Source organism: Macaca mulatta, chromosome 14 (assembly GCF_049350105.2).
Source record: "Macaca mulatta isolate MMU2019108-1 chromosome 14, T2T-MMU8v2.0, whole genome shotgun sequence".
Taxonomy (NCBI): Eukaryota; Metazoa; Chordata; class Mammalia; order Primates; family Cercopithecidae; genus Macaca; species Macaca mulatta.
This window is the reverse complement of record NC_133419.1, coordinates 12,397,331-12,405,774: the sequence shown is the minus strand read 5'-3', so window position 1 is coordinate 12,405,774 and position 8,444 is coordinate 12,397,331. Positions and strand designations below refer to the sequence as shown.

Genomic DNA, 8,444 nt, shown 5'->3' with positions numbered 1-8,444 from the left:
TTTTTTTTTTTTTTTTTTTGAGGCAGAGTTTCGCTCTTGGTGCCCAGGCTGGAGTGCAATGACGCGATCTCGGCTCACGGCAACTGCCGCTTCCTGGGTTCAAGCAATTCTCCTGCCTCAGCCTCCTGAGAAGCTGGGATTACAGGTGCTTGCCACCATGTCTGACTAATTTTGTATTTTTTTTTTTTAGTAGAGACAGGGTTTCTGTGTGTTGGTCAGGCTGGTGTCAAACTCCTGACCTCAGCTGATCCACCCACCTCGGCCTCCCAAAGTGCTGGGATTACAGGTGTAAGCCACTGCTCCTGTTCTTATGCACTGCTTATACAGGTCCCTGATGCCAAAAAGTTTGGGGACCCCTGCTTTACCCCATGTTACAGATGTGGGACCTGAGACAGAGATGCTGAGCAAGTCAGCCTGGGTGTGTGAGGGTCTCCTATTGCTGTTCTGTCCACTCCAATTCCAGCTGCCTGGGCTCACTCTGGTATCAACCTTCTCTGTCTGGGCTACCTCAGCAATAACCAGCACTGGGGGCTGAGTAATCCCCGCCCTGTGGGAGGCTGAGGCCGGAGGATCTTTTGAGTCTAGGGGTTCAAGACCAGTCTGGGCAACGCAGCAAGACCTCGTCTCTACAAAAGATATAAAAATTAGCCAGGCGTAGTGGTGTGTACTTGTGGTCCCAGCTACTTGGGAGGCTGAGGTGGGAGGACAGCCTGAGTCTGGATGGTTGAGGCTGCAGTGAGCTGCGATGGTGCTACTGCACTCTAGCCTGCATGACAGAGTGAGACCCTGTCTCAATAAATAAATGAATGAAACCAGCACTGATGAACCAGAGTCCTTGGAGCCACACCTGCAGCTTAGGATGCCCAGGAGCAGGCCGGGTGCGGGGACTTTTGCCTATAATCCCCACACTTTGGGAGGCCGAGGCAGGCAGATCACGAGGTTAGGAGTTCAAGACTCGCCTCGAACTAAACATATTAGGAACTCCTAATAGCTGCTGCTCAGCCCAGCCCCAGATACATCTGTCTGGAATAAGAGAACAGGATCCTTGAGTGTGAGGGCAGAAGACCCTTTGAGATCATCCCCTTCCCACCCCAAAATGGGGAGGACCTGCCAAGAACACGTGGGCCCCAGTGATGGGGCAGGATGAAGACCCAGCCTCTGAGTCCCAGCCTGGGAGCCCCATCTGGAAGAAGCAGCTCAGGCCTCATGAGGACGCCAGGGCTCCATGGCAGGAGGAGGCTGTGCTGGGGAGGAGGGGTGTGGGGAGGACAGTGCCACACCTGTCAGCCTGGGCTGTCCCTGCAGGAGTGGAGGGAGGAGTTTTTGTTCTCTTGGCTTCTCTGTGTTTTTTTGCAGTGGCACAAATTGCTTTTGTAATAACAGGAAAAAACGATCAACGAACCTTCATTTAAGAAAAAGCACAGCGTTCTCATGGGAACCAAGAAGACAAGGCCTTAATGCAAAGTATATTCTGAGAGAAGAAAACAAGAAGAACAGAGACGATTGGATTACAGCAATTGCTCTTATAACTCCCCCCCGCCCACCCCCTCAATGAGAAGCTGGTTTGAAGAACTGAGTATCAAATCCCTGCTGAGCTCTGAGGTTCCAGGTGTGGATGGGGTGTGGGGCCCACGTATGTGTCAGTGTGCGTGGGTGTGACTATGTGAGCAACTGGGTGTGTGAGATTCAGGCCCAGTCGGCTTGTCCAGAAGCCAGGCCTGAGATGCCCTGGGGGTGCTAACAGGAGTAGAGAGACACCAAAGGAACACAGGCTTTGAAACGAGGCAGAATTGAGTTGGAGTCCCAACCCCACCAACCCCACCTCTCTTCCCTCCCCAGGCAGCATAGAAAACAGCGCCTGCCTCTCTCCAGGCGTCCTCGTGGAAGTGACATCGTCTTTAAACCCTGCGTGGCAATCCCTGACGCACCGCCGTGATGCCTAGGGAAGACAGGGCAACCTGGAAACCCAACCCCTTCCTTAAGATCATCCAACTATTAGATGATTATCTGAAATGTTTCGTCGTGGGAGCAGACAATGTGAGCTCCAAGCAGATGCAGCAGATCCGCATGTCCCTCCGTGGGAAGGCCGTGGTGCTGATGGGCAAGAACGCCATGATGTGCAAGGCCGTCCGAGGGCACCTGGAAAACAGCCCAGCTCTGGAGAAACTGCTGCCTCGTTTCCAGGGGAATGTGGGCTTTGTGTTCACCGAGGAGGACCTCACTGAGATCACGGACATGCTACTGGCCAGTAAGGTACCAGCTGCCACCCATGCTGGTGCCATTACCCCATGTGAAGTCACTGTGCCAGCCCAGAATACTGGTCTGGGGCCCAAGAAAACCTCCTTTTTCCAGGCTTTAGGTATCACCACTAAAATCTCCAGGGGCACCATTGAAATCCTGAGTGATGTGCAGCTGATCAAGACGGGAGACAAAGTGGGAGCCAGTGAAGCTAAGCTGCTGACCATGCTCAACATCTCCCCCTTCTCCTTTGGGCTGGTCATCCAGCAGGTGTTTGACAATGGCGGTATCTGCAATCCTGAAGTGCTTGACATCACAGAGGAAACCACATTCTCGCTTCCTGGAGTGTGTCCGCAATATTGCCAGTGTTTGTCTGCAGATCGGGTACCCAACTGTTGCATCAGTGCCCCATTCTATCATCGACGGGTACAAAGGAGTCCTGGCCTTGTCTGTGGAGACTGATGACACCTTCCTGCTTGCTGAAAAGGTCAAGGCCTTCTTGGCTGATCCATCTGCCTTTGTGGCTGCTCTCCCTGTGGCCGCTGCCACCACGGCTGCTCCTGCTGCTGCTGCTGCTGCAGCCTCAGCTAAGGTTGAAGCCAAGGAAGAGTTGGAGGAGTTGGATGAGGATACGGGATTTGGTCTCTTCGACTAATCACCAAAAAGCAACCAACTTAGCCAGCTTTATTTGCAAAACAAGGAAATAAAGGCTTATTTTAAAAAAAAAAAAGAAAGAAAGAAAGAAAAAAAAAGAAAATAAAACAACACCTGCTTCCATGGTTGTGGCAGTGGGGTTTAAAGAAAAGGAGCAGGCAGAAAGAGCACACAGTAGTGAAGCACACCCCCAGCCTCTTAAAGGCCACGACAGCCTCAGAGCAGGCAGGAGGAGCACACAGCAGGTGTTTAGTCAGCGTGAAGCCCCCAGCCCCTGACAGGCCACGACAGCCTCAGAGCAGGCAGAAGGAGCACACAGCAGGTGTTCAGCCCTCATGAAGCCGCCAGCCCCTGACAGGCCATGACAGCCTCAGAGCAGGCAGAAGGAGCACACAGTAGGTGTTCAGCCCTCATGAAGCAGGGCCCCAGCCCCTGACAGGCTATGACAGCCTGAGGCAGGACCTCATGGTGATCTGTAACCTGACCCCAGAGGAGGACAGCAGGGAGGACGAATGGCACCCCGGGAGGCCAGAGCCTGGCGTCCCACCCTGTTACCCTCATGCTCAGTGTCCAGGGGCTGCGGGTTAGCCATGGCCTGCCGCGGAGCCTTAGGAGAGACCCTCCAGCCATTCGGTGGAGCGTGGAGACCCCTCGTGGCCACACGGAGGACTGCAGCTGCACCGCGTGACCTCTCGCCAGCAGCGGAGCTGCTCTACAGCCCTGGCAGAGCTCCGCAAACATTGCTTGAGCTCCTTTTTATTTTATTTTTATTTTTTGAGACAGGATCTCACTCTCGCCCAGGCTGGAGTGCAGTGGCACAGTCTCAGCTCAACACAACCTCTGCCTCCAGAGTTCAAGCGATTCTCCTGCCTCAGTCTCCTGAGTAGCTGGGATTACAGATGTGCCCCAACGACGCCCGGCTAATTATTGTATTTTTAGTAGAGACGGGTTTTTGCCACGTTGGGCCAGGCTGGTCTCAAACTCCTGGCCTCAAGTGATCCACCCGCCTCGGCCTCCCAAAGTGCTGGGATTACAGGCATGAGCCACCGCACTCGGCTGCTTGAGCTCCTTTTAAGGTGCCAGGGTTTATGCTTGGTGTTATGGACAAAGAAAGGAAGTGATTCCCACCCCAGAGAAGCTACCACCGGGAGAGTTACAGAGGCTGGGCCGCCCTATTCCTACCTCCCACCCCTGTATACATCCATATAGAAGAGAACTCAGGGTTCAATCGGGGGACCTAGAGCAAGACACCCATTTTCCCATACCTTGCTCCCCGTGTTGGCCTTATGGGGGTGGCACCCTGTAGAGTACCTGGAATAGTCAAGAGCTCAAAAATTCTTATGATTATTGAAGGTATAAAAGGACAAGTAAATTGAAGCCAAGTGCAGTGGCTTATACCTGCAATCCCAGCACTTTGGGAGGCCAAGGTAGGAGGATGGATTGATTCCAGGAGTTCAAGACCAGCCTGGGCAACATAGTGAGACCCCATCTCTACAAAAAATTAAAATTAAAAAATTAGCTGGGTGTAGTGGCACCCACATGTAGGAGGCTGAGGCGGTAGAATTGCCTGAGCCCAGGAGTTCTGAGGCTACAGTGAGCTAGGATCCTGTCACTGAACTCCAGCCTGGGTGACAGAGTGAGGCCCTCTCTCAAAAAGATGGTGGGGGCAGGTAAATTGGGTCAGAGTCATGCCCCCTTACTCCCCTCCAAGCAGTAGAAATTGCTAATAAAATGCTTAAAACAAGGTTCATGATGTGCCAGACACTAGGAGAAGCCCTTTGCATGTGGTGCCTCATCTGATCCCTGAAGAGCAGGTACTATTCACCTGGATGAGGAAGCTGATGCCCAGAGAGGTTTAGGCAATTAGGTTAAAGTGATAGATTTGGAATTTGAACCCAGGCCCACGTGGTTCCAGAGCCCAAGCTTTGGTGCACAAAGTAATGAGTCTGCCTAGCAGTGTCAGAGGTGTTTGAACCAGAGCAACTCCATCTTGAATAGGGGCTGTGTAAAATGAGGCTGAGACCCACTGGGCTTCATTCCCAGGAGGTGAGGCATTCTTAGTCATAGGATGAGCTAGGTCGGCACACGGTACAGGTCACAAAGACCTTGCTGATAAAACAAGAGGCAGTAAAGAAGCCAGCCAACTCCCACCAAAACCAAGATGGCGACGAAAGTGACCTCTGGTCATCCTCATTGCTCACTATATGCTAATTATAATGCATTAGCATACTAAAAGACACTCCCACCAGCGCCATCACGGTTTACAAATGCCATGGCAACATCAGGAAGTTACCCTATATGGTCTAAAAGTGGGAGGAACCCTCAGTTCCAGGAATTGCCCACCCCTTTCCGGGAAAACTCATGAATAACCCACCCTTGTTTAGCATATAAGCAAGAAATAACCAAAAAAATAGCTAACCAGCAGCCCTCAGGACTGCTCTGCCTATGGAGTAACCATACTTTATTTGCTTACTTAATAAACTTGCCTTCACTTTACCGTATGAACTCACCCCGAATTCTTTCTTGCACGAGGCCCAAAAAGCCTTTCTTGGGGTCTGGATCGGGACCCCTTTCCAGTAACAATGGGGCCGCCCATGATTTACTAAGCAAATGCACTCACCTCTCTGGGCCTTGGGGTCCTCCCCATTCAGGCCAGATATTTAGTTTTATTTGTTTTGTTGTTGTTTTAAGACCATGCGGGGGCTAGCTCCCAGCCCTGGATGCCCTTTGGATTCACTAAGTTTACTTGGTCTGGGAGCATCCTGGAAACTGAGATTTTTTTTAAGCTTCACAGGTGGTTTTAATGAGCAGCAAGGTTTGCAAAGGGCCTCGCAGGCCATAGCTTTAAACTTTATTCTGCTGGGTGACAAACCAGTGGTGGCTCCTCATGTCCCCCCAACCCTAGGTCTACTCAGTTGCCTTTTGCTATTTATTTATTAGATAAAATTGACCCCTTGGAAGTAAATAATTCAGTGGGGGGTTAGTATATTCACAAGGTTGTACAACCATTACCATCAGATTCCAGAACATTCCATCCCCCCATAAAGAAACCCTGTAGTGGCCAGGCACGGTGGCTCACGCCTGTAATCCCAGCACGTTGGGAGACCGAGGCTGGTGGATCACGAGGTCAGGAGATTGAGACCATCCTGGCTAACATGGAGAAACCCCATTTCTACTAAAAACACAAAAAATTAGCCAGGCGTGGTGATACGCACCTGTAATCCCAGCTACTCAGGAGGCTGAGGCAGGAGAATCTCTTGAACCCGGGAGGTGGAGGTTGCAGTAAGCTGAGATGACACCACTGTACTCCAGCCTGGGTGACAGAATGGGGCGCCATCTCAAACAAAAAAAAAAAAAGAAGAAGAAAAAAAAGAAAAAAAAAGCAACCCTGTAGTGATGAGCAGTCACTGCCCATTTCCCCTCCACCTAGCCCTTGGCAACCCTAACCTACTTTCTATCTCTACGTATTCGCCTATTGCGGGCATTTCATATGAATGGAATCCTACAAGATCTGGTCTTTTTGTGTTTCATTTTTGCTCTTTTGTATTCTTCCACTTGGCATAATATTGTCAAACTTCATCCATGTCATAGCATGCATCAGGACTTCATTCCTGTTTACTGCTGAATAATATTCCATTGTATGGCTGGACCACATGTGTAAAATCCATTCATTGGTAGACTGATGGCTTTAAGGCTCTGGCCTTCTCTTAGACAAGAGAAGCGACCCAGTTGACACAGGTGGTAGGGCTGAGAGAGGCACCAGAAAGCCCAGACCCTGCCTCTCGAGCCTGCAGGAAGGAAGGAAAATCCAGAGGAAAAGGGGTGTGAAAACCAACTCCAGAGAGTTCCAAAGGAGCACATCAAGGTAGACCCTGAGCAGCCATGAGGGACGGGCCACACTTGTCCCCTCACCTCCCTCAGCAGAGGTAAACAAGGGATCGGGATAAAGCTATATCCACCAGGCTGCATCATCGAAGTAGTGCCGAAAACACAGAAATAACCTAAATGTCTAGCGACAAGGAATTTATCCAACAAACTATGGCGTGTCCATCCAAGGAAACACCAGGCAGTCAAAAATGATGCAGCATCGGCTAACATTTATTGTGTGTGTGGGGGGGTGGATGGGTGTGTGTGTGTGTGTGTGTGTGTGTGTTTAGATGGAGTCTTGCTCTTGTTACCCAGGCTGGAGTGCATGGTGCAACCTTGGCTCACTGCAACCTCTGCCTCCCGGGTTCAAGCGATTTTCCTGCCTCAGCCTCCACAGTATATGAGATTACAGGCGCCCACCACTACGCCTGGGAATTTTTGTATTTTTAGTGGAGATGGGGTTTCACCATGTTGGCCAGGCTGATCTCAAACTCCTGATCTCAGGTGATCTACCTACCTGGGCCTCCCAAAGTGCTGGGATTACAGGCGTGGGCCACCGCGCCTGGCCACATTTATAGTGTTTACTGTGCCAAGCTTTGTTTGCTCGTTTCATGTGTTCTGATGCACTCAACTCTCACAATAATTCTACAGGTAGGTGCTTTTATGATCCTCATTTCACAAAGAAGAAATTGAAGCCTGGAATACTTACATAATTTGCCCAACATTGCACAGATAGACAGCAATGGAGCCGAGATTTCAACCCGGGTCCATTGCTTAATTAATATCTCTGTTCCGTTGTCGCTCTGAAGGTATAATGAAAAAATATTTACAGACATGAGACAACGCTGTTCACAAAATATTGGTGGAGTGAATAAATCGGGTTCTGGAACAGTATGCAGGGTATGAATCAAGACTTGAGGGAAATATGCCAGATTGCAAATCTGGGAGGTCTCCACACATTCTGATTCTGAGTAATTTTTACTTTCTGCTCTGTGATTGTATTTCCCAGTCCTCCATGAGGACTATGTTTTTGTTTTCAATAAGAAAAGTATTTTATTTGGTTCCCTTAAGAAAAATAAACCTTCGTATGTTGCCGGTGGGAATTCAATGTGTTATATTCCCTACGGAGGGCAATTCCGCAATATTTATCAAAGTTGTAAATGCATTTGCCCTCTGAGTCAGCAGTCCTGAGTCTACATTTTATTCTTATAGGTAGAGCTGAGCAAGGATGATGTACCAGGTAATTCACAGTAGCATGGCTTCTAATAACGAAAGACTGGAGGCCGGGCATGTTGGCTCATGCTTGTAATCCCAGCATTTTGGGAGGCCGAGGCGGGTGGATCACTTGAAGTGAGGAGTTCGAGACCAGCCTGGCCAACATGGCGAAACCCCATCTCTACTAGATATACAAAAATTAGCCTGGCCTGGTGGTGTGTGCCTGTAATCCCAGCTACCTGGGAGGCTGAGGCAGGAGAATCACTTGAACCTGGGAGGCGGACGCTACAGTGAGCCCAGATCGTGCCACTGCACTGCAGCCTGGGCAACAAGAGTGAAACTCCATTTCAAAAAAAAAAAGAAAAGATTGGAGCCGGGTGCAGGCACTTTGGGAGGCTGAGGCAGAAGGATTGCTTGAGCCCAGGAGTTCGAGACCAACCTGGGAAACATAGGCCCCGTCTCTATGAAAA

The 8,444-nt window shown here is 50.3% G+C and overlaps 1 pseudogene across 1 annotated transcript; it reads left to right on the top strand.

Moving 5' to 3' along the window:
* Positions 1-1,862: 1,862 nt before the first annotated feature.
* Positions 1,863-2,934, top strand: LOC144334189 (large ribosomal subunit protein uL10 pseudogene; annotated as a pseudogene). Its single transcript, XR_013403714.1, has one exon. The product of XR_013403714.1 is annotated as a large ribosomal subunit protein uL10 pseudogene (transcript).
* The last annotated feature ends 5,510 nt before the right edge of the window (positions 2,935-8,444 follow it).